At 39.2% G+C, this 18,679-nt stretch overlaps 2 protein-coding genes across 4 annotated transcripts in view; one reads left to right on the top strand and one right to left on the bottom strand.

The window, feature by feature from the left end:
- Nucleotides 1-18,679, bottom strand: part of CENPP (centromere protein P) — a 233,033-nt gene that overhangs the window by 20,233 nt on the left and 194,121 nt on the right. The window lies entirely within an intron of this gene.
- The window catches only part of ECM2 (extracellular matrix protein 2), a 39,950-nt gene continuing 37,253 nt past the window's right edge, over nucleotides 15,983-18,679 (top strand). For all 3 annotated transcript variants that reach the window (XM_068974044.1, XM_068974043.1, XM_068974042.1), the window contains exon 1: nucleotides 15,983-16,079. The gene's annotated coding sequence lies outside the window, so the exon portion shown is untranslated. The remainder of the gene's footprint in view (nucleotides 16,080-18,679) is intronic.

Here is an 18,679-nt window from a genome sequence, read left to right as displayed (position 1 = left end):
ATTACAGGAGACAGGAATGCAAAAGTAGGAAGTCAAGAGATAACCTGGAGTAACAGGCAAATTAGGCCTTTAGTACAAAATGAAGCAGGGCAAAGGCTAACAGAGTTTTTCCAAGAGAACATACTGGTCATAGCAAACATCGTCTTCTAACAACACAAGAGAAGACTCTACACATGGACATCACCAGATGGTCAAAACCAAAATCTGATTATATTTGCAGCCAAAGATGAAGAAGCTCTATACAGTCAGCAAAAACAAGACTGGGAGCTGACTGTGGCTCAGATCATGAACTCCTTATTGCTAAATTCAGACTCAAACTGAAGAGAGTAGGGAAAACCACCAGACCATTCAGGTATGACCTAAATCAAATCCCTTACGATTATACAGTGGAAGTGAGAAATAGATTTAAGGGACTAGAGCTGATAGAGTGCCTGATGAACCATGGATGGAGGTCCGTGCCATTATACAGGAGGCAGGGATCAAGATCATCCCCAAGAAAAAGAAATGCATAAAGGCAAAACAGTTGTCTGAGGAGGTCTTGCTAAAAGCTGAGAAAAGAAGAGAAGCAAAAGGCACAGGAGATAAGGAAAGATATACCCATTTGAATGCAGAAGTCAAGCGGGCCTTAGGAAACATCACTACGAACAAAGCTAATAGAGGTGATGGAATTCCAATTGGGCTATTTCAAATCCTAAAAGATGATGCTGTGAAAGTGCTGCACTCAATATGCCAGCAAATTTGGAAAACTCAGCAATGGCCACAGGACTGGAAAAGATCATCTTTCATTCCAATCCCAAAGAAAGGCAATGCCAAAGAATGTCCAAACTACCACACAACTGCTCTCATTTCACACACTAGCAAAGTAATGCTCAAAATTCTCCAAGCCAGGCTTCAACAGTATGTGAACCATGAACTTCCAGATATTTAAGCTGGATTTAGAAAAGGCAGAGGAACCAGAGATCAAATTGCCAACATCTGTTGGATCATCAAAAAAGCAAGAGAGTTCCAGAAAGACATCTATTTCTGCTTTATTGACTATGCCAAAGCCTTTGACTATGTGGATCACAACAAACTGTGGAAAATTCTGAAAGAGACAGGAACACCAGATCACCTGACCTGCCTCCTGAGAAACCTGTATGCGGGTTAGCAACAGTTAGAACCAGACATGGAACAACAGACTGGTTTCAAATAGGGAAAGGAGCATGTCAAGGCTGCATATTGTCATCCTGTTTATTTAACTTATATGCAGAGTACATTATGCAAAATGCCAGACTACACGAAGCACAAGCTGGAATCAAGATTGTCGGGAGAAATATCAATAACCTCAGATATGCAGACGACACCACCCTTATGGCAGAAAGCGAAGAAGCTAAAGAGCCTCTTGGTGAAAGTGAAAGAGGAGAGTGAAAAAGTTGGCTTAAACTCAACATTCAGAAAACTAAGATCATGACATCCAGTCCAATCACTTCATGGCAAATACATGGGGAAACAATGGGAAACAGTGACAGACTTTATTCTTTTGGGCTTCAAAATCACTGCAGATGGTGACAGCAGCCATGAAATTAAAAGAGGCTTGCTCCTTGGAAGGAAGGCTATGATCAACCTAGCTGCTGGTGCTGCTGCTAAGTCACTTCAGTCGTGTCCAACTCTGTGCGACCCCAGAGATGGCAGCCCACCAGGCTCCCCCGTCCGTGGGATTCTCCAGGCAAGAACACTGGAGTGGGTTGCCATTTCCTTCTCCAATGCATGAAAGTGAAAAGTGAAAGTGAAGTTGCTCAGTCGTGCCCCACTCCTAGCGACCCCATGGACTGCAGCCTACCAGGCTCCCCTGTCCATGGGATCTTCCAGGCAAGAATACTGGAGTGGGTTGCCATTGCCTTCTCCTAGACATCATATTAAAAAGCAGAGACATTACTTTGGCAACGAAGGTCTGTCTAATCAATAGATGTTTTTTTCAGTAGTTGTGTATGGATGTGCGAGTTGGACTATAAAGCAAGTTGAGAGCTGAAGAGTTGATGGTTTTGAACTGTGGTGTTGGAGAAGACTCTTGAGAGTCCCTTTGACTGCAAGGAGATCCAACCAGTCCATCTTAGGCGAATTCAGTCCAGAATATTCACTGGAAGGACTGATGCTGAAGTTGAAACTCCAATACTGTGGCCACCTGATGTTAAGAACTGACCCATTTGAAAAGACCCTGATGCTGGGAATGTTGAAGGCGGGAGGAGAAGGGGGTGACAGAAGATGAGATGGTTGGATAGCATCACCAACTCAATGGACAAGAGTTTGGCTAAGCTCTGGGAGTTGGTGATGGACAAGGAAGCCTGACATACTGCAGACCATGGAGTCGAAAAGACTTGGATATGACTGAGCGACTGAACTGGACTGAACTTAGTACTAAGTTCAGTCAGTCCAGTCGCTAAGTTGTGTCCGACTCTTTGGGACCCCATGAATTGCAGCATGCCAGGCCTCCCTGTACATCACCAACTCTCAGAGTTCACCCAAACTCATGTCCATCGAGTCAGTGACGCCATCCAGCCACCTCATCCTCTGTCATCCCCTTCTCCTCCTGCCCCCAATCCCTCCTAGCATCAGAGTCTTTTCCAATGAGTCAACTCTTCCCATGAGGTGGTCAAAGTATTGGAGTTTCAGGTTTAGTATCAGTCCTTCCAAAGAACACCCTGGACTGATCTCCTTTAGAATGGACTGGTTGGATCTCCTTGCAGTCCAAGGGACTCTCAAGAGTCTTCTCCAACACCACAGTTCAAAAGCATCAATTCTTTGGTACTCAGCTTTCTTCACAGTCCACCTTTCACATCCATACATGACCACTGGAAAAACCATAGCCTTGACTAGACGGACCTTTGCTGGCAAAGTAATGTCTCTGCTTTTGAATATACTATCTAGGTTGGTCATAACTTTCCTTCCAAGGAGTAAGCGTCTTTTAATTCCATGGCTGCAATCACCATCTGCAGTGATTTTGGAGCCCCCCAAAATAAAGTCTGACACTGTTTCCACTGTTTCCCCATCTATTTCCCATGCAGTGATGGGACCAGATGCCATGATCTTAGTTTTCTGAATGTTGAGCTTTAAGCCAACTTTTTCACTCTCCTCTTTCACTTTCATCAAAAGGCTCTTTAGTTCTTTTTCACTTTCTGGCTTAATGGTGGTGTCATCTGCATATCTGAGGTTATTGATATTTCTCCTGGCAATCTTGATTCCAGCTTGTGCTTCATCCAGCCCAGCATTTCTCATGATGTACTCTGCATATAAGTTAAATAAGCAGGGTGAGAACATACAGCCTTGACATACTCCTTTTCCCATTTGGACCCAGTATGTTGTTCCATGTCCAGTTCTAACTGTTGCTTCCTGGCCTGCATATAGGTTTCTCAAGAGGCAGGTCAGGTGGTCTGGTATTCCCATCTCTTTCAGAATTTTCCACAGTTTATTGTCATCCACACAGTCACAAGAACTGATTCTAATCAAGTGTAAGTAAGACCTTTGTCATCCTTATTATTTTTTTTTTTTTACAGATTTTAGCAATGAGCTGAAGATGCACACAGTAAAGAAAAAAAAAAAAAAAAACTTAAATGACTTAATTAGCAGCACACATGTGTATAAGTCCTGAAAGAATTTATATACATTTGGGGAAAATGTATGGAAACCACTATTTATAATATAAAACAGAGTTAATCAGTCCTGGCAAAGTAGTAAAGCTAGTGTGCTACTATGGGTGAACTGTGGAACTAGAGACAGTTTCTTGGAAAAGATGATATTAAAGTTAGGGACTGAAGAAAAGATCAGGCTATCAGAAGGTGGAGTCTTGAGTTTTTAAAGCAATAACACCTGTTTGCTTTCAATACCTATATGCATGTGAGTGGCCACATTCAAACTTTTCACTCTGGTAGAGAAATGCAGAGTAAAGATGAGCACTGTGTTTAAAAATACTATTATTTATGCATTAGTTGTGTCAACAGGGTATGATCATGGATATTTTAGTCTTTGTTACACATTGTTTTAGCAATTTCTAAATCTACTCTTCTGCTGTAATTTGGAGGGAGGAGTTTAGTTTTATTCTTTTTAAGATCAGAGTTTCATCTGGGCAAATTGAGAAAAGAACTTAATTCAAAAACAATATCTTGCACATACAGAAAAGTCAGTTATTTCCAGAATACTATTCATAAAAATTCCATAAACCCTAGGAGAGTTTGAAAATTGCACTTAGAAATCTGCTAGAATTAAAATTAAATTTGTTTAAAAAGTGGAATAAATGAAGTTAGCATTAATTTTTTCCTACTCTCAGATGCTGAAAGATTCTAATGGAAATGAAAAAGATGATATCACCCACCAGTAATGGGGAAAAAATGAGGCCATGGACAAACACACTATGTTTTGATTTATTAAACTGCAAGAGAGCTTCACTTTATCCCCCATGAGTGATGGCTTAACCGGTTGCCAAAGTCTTCTTTTTCACAAAATACCTTTGTAAATATTGTGGTTGCTCTGATTTATAGCCACTGCCTTCAGACAGTGTATCAGTAGAAAAGAATCCCATTTCCAGCAAACGTTAAAACTACCATATGTGTAATCATCTCACAAACCTCATGCTAAGTGTAGGTTTCAGAGTTGGCAGGAGGAAAATTACAGGGAAAGAGCAGTTTTGGAGGCTGTGGCTGTGGTGGTTCATCCCAAAGTGGGAATGACACATCCAGAATGCCAGAGAAAAACACCTGGGTTGTCAACAGTGGTCTTTTTTAAAGATAAGAACCTAGTCCCAGGGGAGGGTGGGACTCATCCAGTTCTCCCTGGCAGGCCAGAGGCCAAGATGAATTCTGGCCCTGATGCCTCTGCAGTGACTTTCATCATGTCTGCTCCCCAAACACTCAGGCAATCTGGTTTTCATCTTGAAGGCATCTGACTCCTATGGTTTATGGACATGTGGAGCCATAATGGTAATGAGAGTCAGTTTCTGCTGATGTGGGCTGCAGAATATATTCTACCCATCCTTCCATTTCTGCTGGGAGAAGGAACACTGTAGGGGTGAGCTGAAAAGTGTGTAGCCTGACTGTTGTGAAAAGAAAGAAATCAGACTAATGAAGTTATGCTCAGTTCTTCCATTTCTCAGCAAGTCAGACAAATTAACTCTGTGAAGCTTTAGTTTCCTCATTTAGACTGTAATACTTCAGTGTTCTTCCTCTGAAAACTGGAGTATAACAAGCTACATTATTGGGTTGAAGGATTTATTGAGTACTGTCCCTAGCCAGAGAGCATTTGGCACATAGTGGAGCTAGTTAATGCTGCCAGTTTCTTTCTCTTCTATCCCCTTCATGTATAGGGTATGTAGGAAAAAGTGAGGACCTGATTCTGCCAAAGGACATACAAAAAATGTCTGTTCTTAGGTTATTTTTAAGACTCTATAAAACCAACTGCTAAAATAACATGCATTATATTTTTACCCTTGAATGTACATTCTTATGGCAAAAAAAAAAAAAATCACTGTAGTTTTTAAGAATGGAAATTAAACCATAAATATCAAATGTTATTTTCTTTGCACAAAATTTCTCCTCCAAAAAATTTAACCTAAACCTCTTGAAACACTTGTCCGAATATTGCAAGTGTTAATAAAAGTTGGTTTGGATAAGCAAAACTATATCCTGGCTGTGAAGACATGATATAAACTCACATCTCCTTTCAAGCCTAAACTTAAATAAATAGCTATAAAAGGGAGAGATGGAACCAAAATTTAAAACCCCTCTGAGCAGTAAAACCAGTAATTAGGTAAATCTTGCATTTCTGAATTTCCACGAGTTATCACAATAAGGAATACAGGAGGAATAACAAGTTTTGGAGTAGACGGTACATCTTGTTCTTCTGTATGTGCTGATACAATGCGTGGGAGAGATCCAAACCAAGGTGAACAAATGAAAGTTGGCAATTTGGATATAAAGCTCAGGAAACAGTTAAGAGCTTAGAATAGATCTGTAGCTCACTGGCGTATGTTAAAGCAATGTGGTTAGTGCTCCTTTATGTTTGCTTACTGGATGAACAATATTATGAGAGCAAGCAAGGACAGATACAGAAGAGGGCTATGGAGGATGGAGAACATGAATATTTATGATGTGGAAGTGGGTGGGATGAAGTCAGTAAAAGATGAAGAGAAAGAAAGATGGATAGAAGGAAGGGTAGATAGATTTCCAAGAATAGGGCGATCAATAAGACAATAAGAAAAAAGAAGGCTGATAGATGGCTTCTGTGGGCCACTGAATGTTTGAGAGGGCACTTTTACACCGACCATAAATGCCACAGCTGAATCACAGAAGATTAAGGAACAAATGGGAGGCCGAACACATGGAGGTATTTTCTGTAGATATTATTTCAAGAAATCAAGGAGAGACTAGGAAGATGAAATAGATGGTAGTTTGAGGACGTCCAGACAGGATATAGGAAGATTCTTTCTGACTGACAGAAGCTGAATATATTAGTAAACAAAGAAGAACAAATCACAGTTATGCACAATGCCATGCTGCTGATTCAATGGCCCCACAATTCCACTGAGACACAGTCAGCGCCATCACTTAACACTTGGACTTGAATGTCACACTCTGGAGATAACTGAGTCATTCAGGCTTAGATCATGAACACAAAAGAATGGATAGCTGGGAGCTGTGAATATTAAGCTATCCCAGCTATCCATTCTTTTGTGTTCATGACCTAAGCCTGAATGACTCAGCTATCTCCAGAGTGTGACATTCAAGTCCAAGTGTTAAGTGATGTTAGCCTGGTCTTGGAATAAACATACCAGAGGAGACAAAAGACCTGTACACTGAAAGCTATAGATGCTGATGAAAGAAATTGAAGATGACACAAACAGCTGGAAAGACCTACCATGTTCTTGATTGCAAGAATCAATACTATCAAAATGACTATACTGACCAAGGCAATCTACAGATTCAATGCAATCCCTATCAAATCAACAAAGGCATTTCCCACAGAACTAGAACAAGGTAAAAAAAAAAACCCTTAAAATTTGTAAGGAGATGCAAAAGACCCTGAATAGGCAAAGCAATCTTAAGAAAGGAAAATGGAGCTGGAGGAATCACATTCCCTAACTTTATACTACATAGCAACTGTCATCAAAATAGTATAGTACTGGCACAAAAACAGAAATATAGATGAATGGAACAGGATATAAAGCCAAGAAATAAACTCACACACCTATGGTCAATAAATCTACAACCAAGAAGGCATTCTCAGGTGGGTCAGACAGTAAAGCATCTGCCTGCAATGTGGGAGACCTGGGTTTAATCCCTGGGGCAGGAAGATTACCTCGAGAAGGGAATGACAACACACTCCAGTATTCTTGCTTGGAGCATCCCATGGACAGAGGAGCCTGGTGGTCTATAGCCCATGGGATCATAAAGAGTCAGACACGACTAAGTGACTAACACGACAAAGGAGGCTAGACTGTACAATGGAGAAAAGACAGTGTCTTCAAGAAATGGTGCTGGGAAAACTGGATAAAACTCTTAGAGGAAAACATAGGCAGAACACTCTTTGACATAAAACACAGCAGTATCTTTTCTGAGCCATTTTCTGAGTAGAGTTGTGGAAATAAAACCAAAATAAACAAATGGGACCTCATTAAACTTGAAAGCTTTTGCACAGCGAAGGAAATCACAAACAAAACAAAAAGACAACCCATGGAATGGGAGAAAATTTTTGCAAACACTGCAACTGATAGGGGATTAGTCTGCAAAATTTACAAACAACTCATGTGGCTCAACATCCAAAAAACAAACGACCCTGTCAAAAAATGGGCAGAAGACCTAAATAGACATTTCTCTAGAGAAGACATGCAGATGGCCAAGAGACGTATAAAAAGATGTTTAACATCACTAATTATTAGAAAAATGCACATCAAAACTACAATGAAATACCACCTCATGCCAGTCAGAAAGGCCATCATAAAAAAGTCTATAAATGCTGGAGAGGGTATGGAGAAAAGGGAGCCCTCCTACACTGTGGGTGGGAATGTAAAATAAAATAGTACACCCACTGTGGAGAACAATCTGGAAGTTCCTTAAGAAACTAAAAATAGTTATCATATGATCCAGCAATCCCACCCCTGGGCATATATACAGAGAAATCCATGGTTCAAAAGGATACAGGCACCCCAGAATTCATTGCAGTTCTGCTTACAAGAGCCAAGACATGGAAGCAACATAAATGTTCATTGACAGAGGAATGAATAAAGAACATGTGTACATATATACAATGGAATATTGTTGTTCAGTTGCTAAGTGGTTTCCTACTCTTTGTAACCCATGGACTGTGGCATGTCAGGCTTCTCTGTCCTTCACTATCTCACAGAGTCTGTTCAAATTCATGTCCATTGAGTTGGTGATGCTATCTATCTAACCATCTCATCCTCTGTTGCCTTCTCCTTTTGCTCAATCTTTCTCAGCATCAGAGTCTTTTCCAGTGAGTCAGTTCTTCACATCAGGTGGCCAAGTATTGGGGCTTCAGTTTCAGCATCAGTCCTTCCAATGAATATTCAAGACTGATTTCCTTTAGGATTGACTAGCTATATCTTTCACTTTCATCAAGAGGCTCTTTAGTTCTGCTTTGCTTTCTGATATAAGGGTGGCATTATCTGCATATCTGAGGTTATTGATATTTCTCCTGGCAATCTTGATTCCAGCTTGTGCTTCATCCAGCCCAGAATTTTGATGATGTACTCTGCATATAAATAAAATAAGCTGGGTGACAATATGCATCCTTGCTGTACTCCTTTCCCACTTTGGAACCAGTCCATTGTTCCAGGTCTGGTTCTAACTGTTGCTTCTTGACCTGCATACAGATTTCTCAGGAGGCATGTAAGGTGGTCTGGTGTTCCCTTCTCTTTAAGAATTTTCCACAGTTTGTTGTGACCCACAAAAAGGCTTTAGCAGAGGCAATGAAGCAGAAGTAGATGTTTTTCTGGAATTCTCTTGCTTTTTCTATAGTCCAAAGGATGCTGACAATTTGATCTCTGGTTCCTCTGCCTTTTCTAAATACAGCTTGAATATCTGGAATTTCTTGATTCATGTACTGTTGAACCCTAACTTGGAGAATTTTGAGCATTCCCTTGCTAGTGTGTGAGATGAGTACAATTGTGTGGTAGTTTGAACATTCTTTGGCATTGCCTTTCTTTGGGATTGGAATGAAAACTGACCTTTTCCAGTCCTGTGGCCACTGCTGAGTTTTCCAAATTTGCTGGCATATTGAGTGCAGCACGTTCATAGCATCATCTTTTAGGATATGAAACAGCTCATCTGGAATTCCATCACCTCCACTATCTTTGTTTGTAGTGATGCTTCCTAAGCACTTGTAATATGCTCATCAGAAAAAATTTATTTTCCATATCTCACCATACAGTTGACTCCCTTTACTCATTTCACCACCCCCTCATTTTAGATTTCCTATGCAAAGAAAGCATTTCACCTGTCTAATAAGAGTATTCTCCTTCTTTAATTTTCTTACACTTTTTGGGGGACTGCATTACATGTCCTGCTGGATCTCAAGTTTCCTGACCAAGGATTGAACTTGGGGGGCTGGCAGCAAAAGTCCCAACCAATGAACCACCAGAGAATACCCAATTTTCTACTTATACCCAATTTCCTACTTTTCTACATAATTTTTTTTTTTCCTTTTTCTTGTTTTACTGCACTGGCCAGAACTTTCAGTGAGCCTGCTTGTCTCGTTCCTAGAAAGGGAAAAGTTTTAGTATTACAATATTGAATATTTTTTAATAATAGCTTTGCTGAGATATAATTTACATATCATTAAATTCACCCTTTTAGAGTAAACAATTTAGTGGGTTTTAGTATTTTCATATTTGGGTGATATCACTAATATATATTTTTGGGATGTTTGGGTCACTTTATGAACAAACACTGTACTCATTAGCAGTCACTCCCCATTGTGTCACCCCACTCTAAGTCTCCTCACCCCAACAACCACTCATCTACTTTCTGCCTAGTGGATCTACCTACTGTGGACACTTCATATAAAAGAGGCATACAATATGTGGCCTCTTGTGATTGGCTTCTTGCACTGAACATAATATGTTTGAGGTTCATCCACGTTGTACCATGTATCATACCATTCCTTTTCATTGCTGAATAATATCCCACTGTAGAAACAGCATATACTTACTTTCTCCAGTCATCGGCTGGATATTTGAGTTGTTCCCACATTTTGGCTGTTATGAAAAGTGTAGCTTCAAAATTGGTGTACAGTTTTTATGTGGATTTATGTTTCCACTTCTCTTGGGTATATAGCTAGGAGTGGAAGCAAGTTATTTTCTGTAGATACACTGAGAGACTGAGTTCTCTTTTATTTCTAGTATGTAAAAGCTTTCTTCCTCCTTCTTCCTTCTTTAAACATTAAGATGATCATATAATGTTTGGATTTTATCCTTAAATCAACCAGGTATTTGTTGAATAAACCTAGTATAGTCATGATATATTATCCTATTTATATACTAGTAGATTTGGTTTGCTAATATTTTAGTTTTCTAAGATCTATGTTCATTAGTGAGACTGATTTATAATTACCCTTTTTTATAATTTCCTTGTCAGGTTATAGTATGGTTATGCTGATCTTAAAGAACTGTTTAGAAGAATGTGTTGATTAATATAAGCCTGTAGTAGGGTCTTCAGATGACACCAGCCTTATGGCAGAAAGTGTAGAGGAACTAAAAAGCCTCTTGATGAAAGTGAAAGTGGAGAGTGAAAAAGTTGGCTTAAAGCTCAACATTCAGAAAATGAAGATCATGGAATCCGGTCCCATCACTTCATGGGAAATAGATGGGGAAACAGTGGAAACAGTGTCAGATTTTATTTTTGGGGGCTCCAAAATCACTGCAGATGGTGACTGCAGCCATGAAATTAAAAGACGCTTACTCCTTGGAAGAAAAGTTATGACCAACCTAGACAGCATATTCAAAAGCAGAGATATTACTTCGCCGACTAAGGTCCGTCTAGTCAAAGCTATGGCTTTTCCTGTGGTCATGTATGGATGTGAGAGTTGGACTGTGAAGAAGGCTGAGTGCCGAAGAATTGATGCTTTTGAACTGTGGTGTTGGAGAAGACTCTTGAGAGTCCCTTGGACTGAAAGGAGATCCAACCAATCCATTCTGAAGGAGATCAGCCATGGGATTTCTTTGGAAGGACTGATGCTAAAGCTGAAACTCCAGTACTTTGGCCACCTCATGCGAAGAGTTGACTCATTGGAAAAGACTCTGATGCTGGGAGGGATTGGGGGCAGGAGGAGAAGGGGACGACAGAGGATGAGATGGCTGGATGGCATCACCGACTCGACGGACGTGAGTCTGAGTGAACTCCGGGGGTTGGTGATGGACAGGGAGGCCTGGCGTGCTGCGATTCATGGGGTCGCAAAGAGTTGGATACGACTGAGCGACTGAACTGAACTGAAGGAACTTCCCTGGTGGTCCACTGGTTGAGATTCTGGACTTCGAATGCCTGGGGCACATGTTACTACATGTGATGTGGCCAAAAGATGTGTGTAGTATTCTTTATGGGAAGATGAAGCAACTTCAGTATGAGTTAGCTGAAAAGGCATTTGACTATGACACTAGGAATGGATATAGAATAGGCTTGAGGTAAGATAAGACTCCCATTTCTGAGAGAACCCTTACTTAAAATTTTCAAAATTTAGCGTTATCTGAGTGTTATCTACAAAGTTGTCATAAGGAACTACAACCTTAAAAGAGAAACTAACTCATTGGTACTTTCTACCACAGAGGTAAAAATACCGAAAAGGAGACGTAAGTCAAAAATATGTTTTGGAGTTGGAACGTGCACTGGCTGTGCTGAAGGACCTGTTAACATCCTGTTTGGTGACCAACACCAAACTGCAGAGCAGCCATCAGAGCCAAGCTTTAGAACACAGTTATGGCTGCAATAATAAAAGGGAGGAGAACACTAATACCAGCATTTTCCATGTGTTGATACTAGTGTGGTTAAAACAGTTTCTGCAGAAGGACTCATGTAACTGTCCATTAACTCACAAGATTTTAAAGCAGGGACCTCAGAAACTGTATTATCTGGTTCTCTGCAACTTTGCCAGTCTTGGCTATTCCTCTTTGCTGCTATTTAAATTATTTCTTTCCTGACTGTTTAAACAAATTTTTTTAAAGATTCCTTTTGTCTGATCTGGTTATGAAAAGCTCAAAACATCATAAGAATACAGAATTACATACTAAAAATCCTCTCATAATTCCATCACCCAAAGATAACTAACAGTTATTTATTTCTTCTAATTTTTTCTCTAGGAAGATACTAAATTGTGTAAGTTAAAAGAAGGTAACATAATAGCACATGCGCTGCTTTAAAGTTTCTTTCTTCTTGGTAATACTGTGGACAACTATGATGTCTGTATAATAAATTGTTACTTCAGTCTCTTGATATAACTTTATAACAGCCTACTGTTCCTACCCTCTACACTTGGGTATGGGAGAAGGCAATGGCACCCCACTCCAGTACTCCTGCCTGGAAAATCCCATGGACGGAGGAGCCTGGTAGGCTGCAGTCCATGGGGTCGCTGAGGGTCGGACATGACTGAGCAACTTCACTTTCACTTCACTTTCATGCACTGGAGAAGGAAATGGCAACCCACTCCAGTGTTCTTGCCTGGGGAATCCCAGGGACAGGGGAGCCTGGTGGGCTGCTGTCTATGGGGTCACACAGTGTCGGACACGACTGACGCGACTTAGCAGCAGTAGCAGCACACTTGGGTACAATGCTTCAAAGTACTTTCCTGAAGGTACACTTGTGCAGAGGAAGACATGTTTCTATAATGGATTCCTAGAAGTGGAAGGCTGGGACAGAATATAGCTATTGGTAAGTTGTTCTCAAAAGAATGAGTTTCTGTTTGCTCTAAGCAATGTGTCTAATACTGCATGTTATTCACATTTTTTTCTTCCGAAAACAATGCATATATTTCAAATCAGGCCACATTCTCTTTTAAAGACTATTTTAAAAATTTATTTTATTATTTTTGATGCATGGACGCTGTCTAGTTGCAGCAAGCAGGGGCTATTCTTCCTTGCAGAACATGGGTTCCAGGTGTGTGGGCTTTGGTAGTTGTGGCTCAGAGGCTGTGGTAGTTGTGTCACAAGGACTTACCTGTACCACGGCATGTGGAAGCTTCCCAGGCCAGGGACTGAACCCGTGTCTCCTGCATTGACAGGGAGATTCTTAATCACTGGACCACCAGGGAAGGCCTGGGTGTGTGTGTGTGTGTGTGTTGCTCAGGCATGTCTGACTCTTTGCGACCCTATGGACTGTAGCGTGGCAGGCTCCTGTGTCCATGGACTTCTCCAGGCAAGAATACTGGAGTGGGTTGCCATTTCCTTCTGCAGGGGATCTTCCTGACCCAGGGATCGAACCTGGATCTCTTGCATTACAGGCAGATTCTTTACCATCTGAGCTATAGGGAAGTTCCTAGGGAAGGCCTAAAGACTCTCTTTTTTTTTTAGAGCAGTTTCAGATCCACAGAAAAACTGAGAGGAAGGTACAGAAGTTTTCCATATATCCCTAGTACTCTCATCACACAGCCTCCCTGATTAACATCTCCCAGTAGAGTGGTGCATTTGTTACATCTGATGAACCTATATACAACATAATCACTCAGGTTTATAAGTTACATTAGGGTTCACTCTTGGTATGCACATTCTGAGTTTAGATAACTGTACAAAGACATGTATTCATCATGATATCATATACAGTATTTCCACTGCCTTAAAAATCCTCTGTGATTTCACCTATTCATTTCTCTCCGACCCACTCCCCCCACCTGCCCCCGCAACAACCCCTGGCAACCATTGACCTTATCATTGTCTTGACAGATTTATCTTTTCCAGAATGTCACATAGTTGGAATCACTAATCAATACGCATTTAAAGTTCCTCCATGTCTTTTCATGGCTTAATAGCCTATTTCTTTTTAGCACTAAATAATATTCCATTGTAGGATGTACCACAGTTTATCCATTCACCTATTGAAGGCTGCTTCCAAGTTTTGGCAATTATGAATAAAGCTGCTGTCAACATCTGTGTGCAGGTTTTTGTGGTTTCAACTCATTTGGGTAAATATCAAGGAGCTTGACTGCAGAATTTTTCTAGAAAACCTCCAAACTACCTTCAAAAGAGTCTGTATCATTTAGTACTCCCACCAGCAGTGAACGAGAATTCTTACTGCCCCACGTTCTCACTTGCACTTTGTATCCTCACTGTTTTGGTTTTTGCAATTCTAATAGGTGTCTAGTGGCATCTCATTCTTGATTTAACTTCCAAAGCTCTTTCGGATTGTGTGTAGGTATTCTGGGGGAAGAGACGAGGGGAACTCCTATCTCTAATGTTAGTATCTTCCCAAATATTTGGTAATCCTGGGCTATCTACTTATGTTAGAATCACTGACTAAAAGCTCAGAATGTGTGGGTAGAGATATTCAACTTAGTGTTTGTACTGGGTTGAGCTAGTTTGGATCCCTTTCCTATTAGGCACGCAAGACCAAGTAGATGAGAACATGGGTTCAATATGGAGGTACATGCATAATACTTGGAACAAATGATGGAGACATCAGGAGGATTGGGGTCATATACCCTGCTTCTGCTGAGTGCGGTTTCCCAATGAATCTCACCATTCCTAAGATCTGTAATTTTTAAACTTGGAACACCCATAAAATTATCCTGTCTTACACCTGTTTGGGCTATAGTGTCATCTGTCAGACAGAGCCTAAGTGCTTTCAGTCTTTAAGGAATTTATCAAAAATTTTGTCTTCTAATAGTACTAATAATTTTGTGGTGCAGTACTACATTTTTAAAAGAAAATGTAGTTTTTAGTTTTAGGAATTTGGGTGGCCCATGTGCTCAGTCTATCATCTTGATTTGATCTATCCAAGTCACATTAAGATTTTGGAAAGACAAAAATGTAGTTCTTCTCTGTCAAGCAATTTAGACCCCTGAGGTAAAGTAAGAATTTAAAAAAAACAGATATTAAAATTACCTAGTCTATGGCAGGCATTTTGTATATGCTATTCATTCTACTTGCACAAAAATTTGAAAGGTAGGTATTACCATCCCAGCTGTATAAAGAATAAACATTAGTTACAAACAGCAGTAATTCATCCAAAGTCCCCCATTAGCAGCACTGTGGGCCAGGAACCTTGATCTGACTGTAACCAGCTCATTTGCAGATGAAGAAACTGAGGCTGAACTAGATAACCAATCTGCCCTAATCAGAAGCCTCATGGCTCTTTTGCCTATTTTATTATTGTTTAAGGTTGGAAGTTATATAATTTAAGTGACACTAATATATAACAGCTTTTAAAAACTTTATTTATTTCTGGCTGTTCTTGGTCTTTGTTACTGTGAGCAGCAGCATGTGGGGTCTTCCTGGATCAGGGATCAAACCCGTGTCTGCTTGCAGGCAAATTCTTTACCACTGAGCCACCAGGGAAGCCCTGTTTTGTTAACAATATTGTGTGTGAGATTGGTATGGCTGGTAGGGAGCTGATTAAAGCTTTAAATAACATTAACCCAATTAAGGCATTCCAGGAATGTATAGTCCTCTAATTCGGCAACAATAGCATCTCTGCAGTCTGATAAAGCTCAAGTGACAGGCTAGTATGCATGTTAACATTTTTAATGCAATTAGTCTGTGAAAATCACACATTTCTTAAGCCCCACTTTTGTGCTACTAACTCCACTTTCTCAGCCTACAGACTAATGTTTCCCGCCCTCCTCCCACCGCCCGCTGCTTTCCATTTTCCCGTGATTTAGAACAAATATTTGCCTTGGTAACCATTTTCCCTAGTTACTCTCTTGGCTGATTTTCTTCACAAAGAACCGAAAGGCATGTAACCCCAAGGGAGGCAGTTATTTTAGATTTCACAAAGAAATCAGTTAACATTTTTCAACACTCCCTTCTTTGTCTTAAAGAAAGCTCTGGTTTTGTTTCATTTTCATCTGGAGACTTAAATGACACCAAGCAAAGCCTACTTAGTTTAGATTTCCAGGTAAAATATTTTAAATTTTAAGTTTCTACTAAAGCGTGTGGAATCGTTTTAATATTTGGGTGTTTTGTGTTGCAAATATGTTTAGCACTTGAGGAAATTAGCTCTTACTAAAAGACTTTTAAAGTTTAAAGTGTACATTATTTTGTTTACTTGTTTTTTTTCCAGGATGACTACTTCTGAAGTATTTAAAACTTTATGAAATTAGGATTAAATATATTTTTATATGTTTAAATAGAATTACTTGTTCAATAGAAGTATAAGTTGGTTTGAAAATTTCATTCTTTTCTATTTTACAGTCCTAAAGAGCACAAAGGATCAATTAAAAATGTTTTTCATTTTAAGCCTACTAAGTGAAGTTAAAAGGGATAATTAGGTATCTTGTGGCTTTGTATAGAACATTAAAATTGAATTTAAACCCTTTTAAAGCTTATTTAAGACAGCCGATGAACAACTTTAATGAAAAAAAAAGTTAATCAAGATTTACAGATGATATTTAATGTTGGGATAAACACAAAAAATACTAAAAAGACAATTTTACTTGATCAAAATAATGCCTACAGTGGTTAGACCTACTGTCTCATAAAAGTTTACCTCCAGAAACATATTCACTCAATTATAAAGTAAATATTAAATGCAATGTGAAATTTTATAAATCACTGAAAATAACAAAGACCTAGGCATCAATGATAAAATTAGTATTGAGAGGTCATTTCATAAAAATTATTTAAACATTTCAATGAGACTATTTAGAGTCTGATGTTGTTAAAATTAAGATAGCTCTGTAAATTTATTTCTGTATATATCTATTTAGGCTTCTATATAAGCAAAAAATGAGCCAATTTGGGGCGGGGGAGGCAAAGAGAGATAGGTAGGGATAATGGAGAGAAGGGTGAGCTTGGGCAATACTCTTGTTAAGTTAACAGGCTCAGGGACAACATGATGCCTGAGATACTCATTAAGTTTACCTCCATAGCCCTTAGGTCCAGGGCCTGACTCCTCATAACTCTCATCTACCACAGAATGGAGAGTTACATACCCAAATGTCAACTGTCAAAGCAAGAAAATCTCCATGTACAGATTTTATGTAGAACACAGAATTTACACTATCACAGTTCATCTCCCTTGCCACTTAGCAAATTCTATTTCTACCCTGTCTCACGTGACAACTTTTCATATTGCTTTCCCCTACTGGTGTTATCATTCCTTCCCAACATATTAGCTTGCTCTCTGAACTGACTTTTACAATTTCAGCTGCCAGTCAGCTAGAGAATTTGCTCCTCCCTCACATTTTGCAAGTTAGTTTTTTAAAAAACTAATGTAGATTACAAAACATAGTTCTAATATAGTTTCATCTCAATAACCTACAGTAACGGGTTTGAAATGCAGTAATTAATGTACATATATCCTGAAAAAAAGATTGCATGCTGAGGTTCGTTAACATGAAAATACCTTAGAGGCTGCCATTTGTTGAGCTAACATAAAGTGGTGACAAATCAGCATGTGACCCAAGTACAACCTGACTAGAGGAGGATAATTCTGGTGGATGAAGTTATAAAAAGAACTACCGAGATTCAAGAGGGCAAGCTAAGCAGATACCACTCCTTTCCTCTCACCAAATACCTAGAAATAAGAGAAGATATATTACAAATAAATACACACATGGATATATAGCTATGTAGGAAATAAGAAGGGAAACTTGTGGTGAGACAGAAACCGTGAGGAATCCTTCAAATACAAAGATATGAATGAATTTAAAAAGGAAAAACACAGCCTTGAATAGGTATAGGAAAGAATTGAGTTAAAAGAATGTATGTGGAAAAGAAAGATATCTTCTATTTGGGAGTAAAAGATCCCAAGAAGGATACATAAAGAAGGAAAAAACAAACAAACAAAAAACCCTGTACATTATGTTAAAACTGCTGAATATTAAAAATAAGTTTAAGATCTGAAAAGAACCTCTCCAGAGAGAGGAAAAAGGATTTATTACAAAGAGATGAGAATCAGATTCAAGTTAAACTTTTCATCGATAAGAGCAGATATAAAAAACAAATGGAACAATACATGTAAAGCATTGAAGGAAAATGATTTTAAAATCATAATTCTACTTCCAACTAAACAAAATGATATTTTCTGACATAAAATAATTAAAATTTACAACCCAAAACATTCGCTCAAAGAAAGAGGATATATTTTCAGCGAAATAAAACTAATCTGAGGGGACTTCTGACTCTCATAATTGCGGTCTAGGCAATTGGGACTGCTGAGAATTATTTTTTAAAAAAGTAGGAAAAATAACAGGGCCAATATTTAGGACAAAACTAAAATCCAAAGAGCTCTTCTTCTGGAGGCATCTGTGGAACCAAAAGAGGTGACTGAGAAACTTAGCATAGCTTTAAAGCGGCCGCTCAAGTCATGACAGAAACAAAACTCAAGGAAAGGAGCAGGAAATAGCAGGGGTGGTAGGGAAAAGTGAGGCTGATGAAATCACCAGGCTTTGGTTTGGGATCTAAAATATAATTATTAACTAGATATAGTGAAACTCAGCTTCAAATCATGTAATTTATGATTGATAGTATACTTAATTTCATGTTTGAATGTAA

The sequence above is a fragment of the Capricornis sumatraensis genome, chromosome 6 (genome assembly GCF_032405125.1).
Source record: "Capricornis sumatraensis isolate serow.1 chromosome 6, serow.2, whole genome shotgun sequence".
In the NCBI taxonomy this organism is placed as follows: domain Eukaryota; kingdom Metazoa; phylum Chordata; class Mammalia; order Artiodactyla; family Bovidae; genus Capricornis; species Capricornis sumatraensis.
Note: the sequence above shows the minus strand (reverse complement) of the source record. Positions and strands in the feature narration are given on the sequence as shown.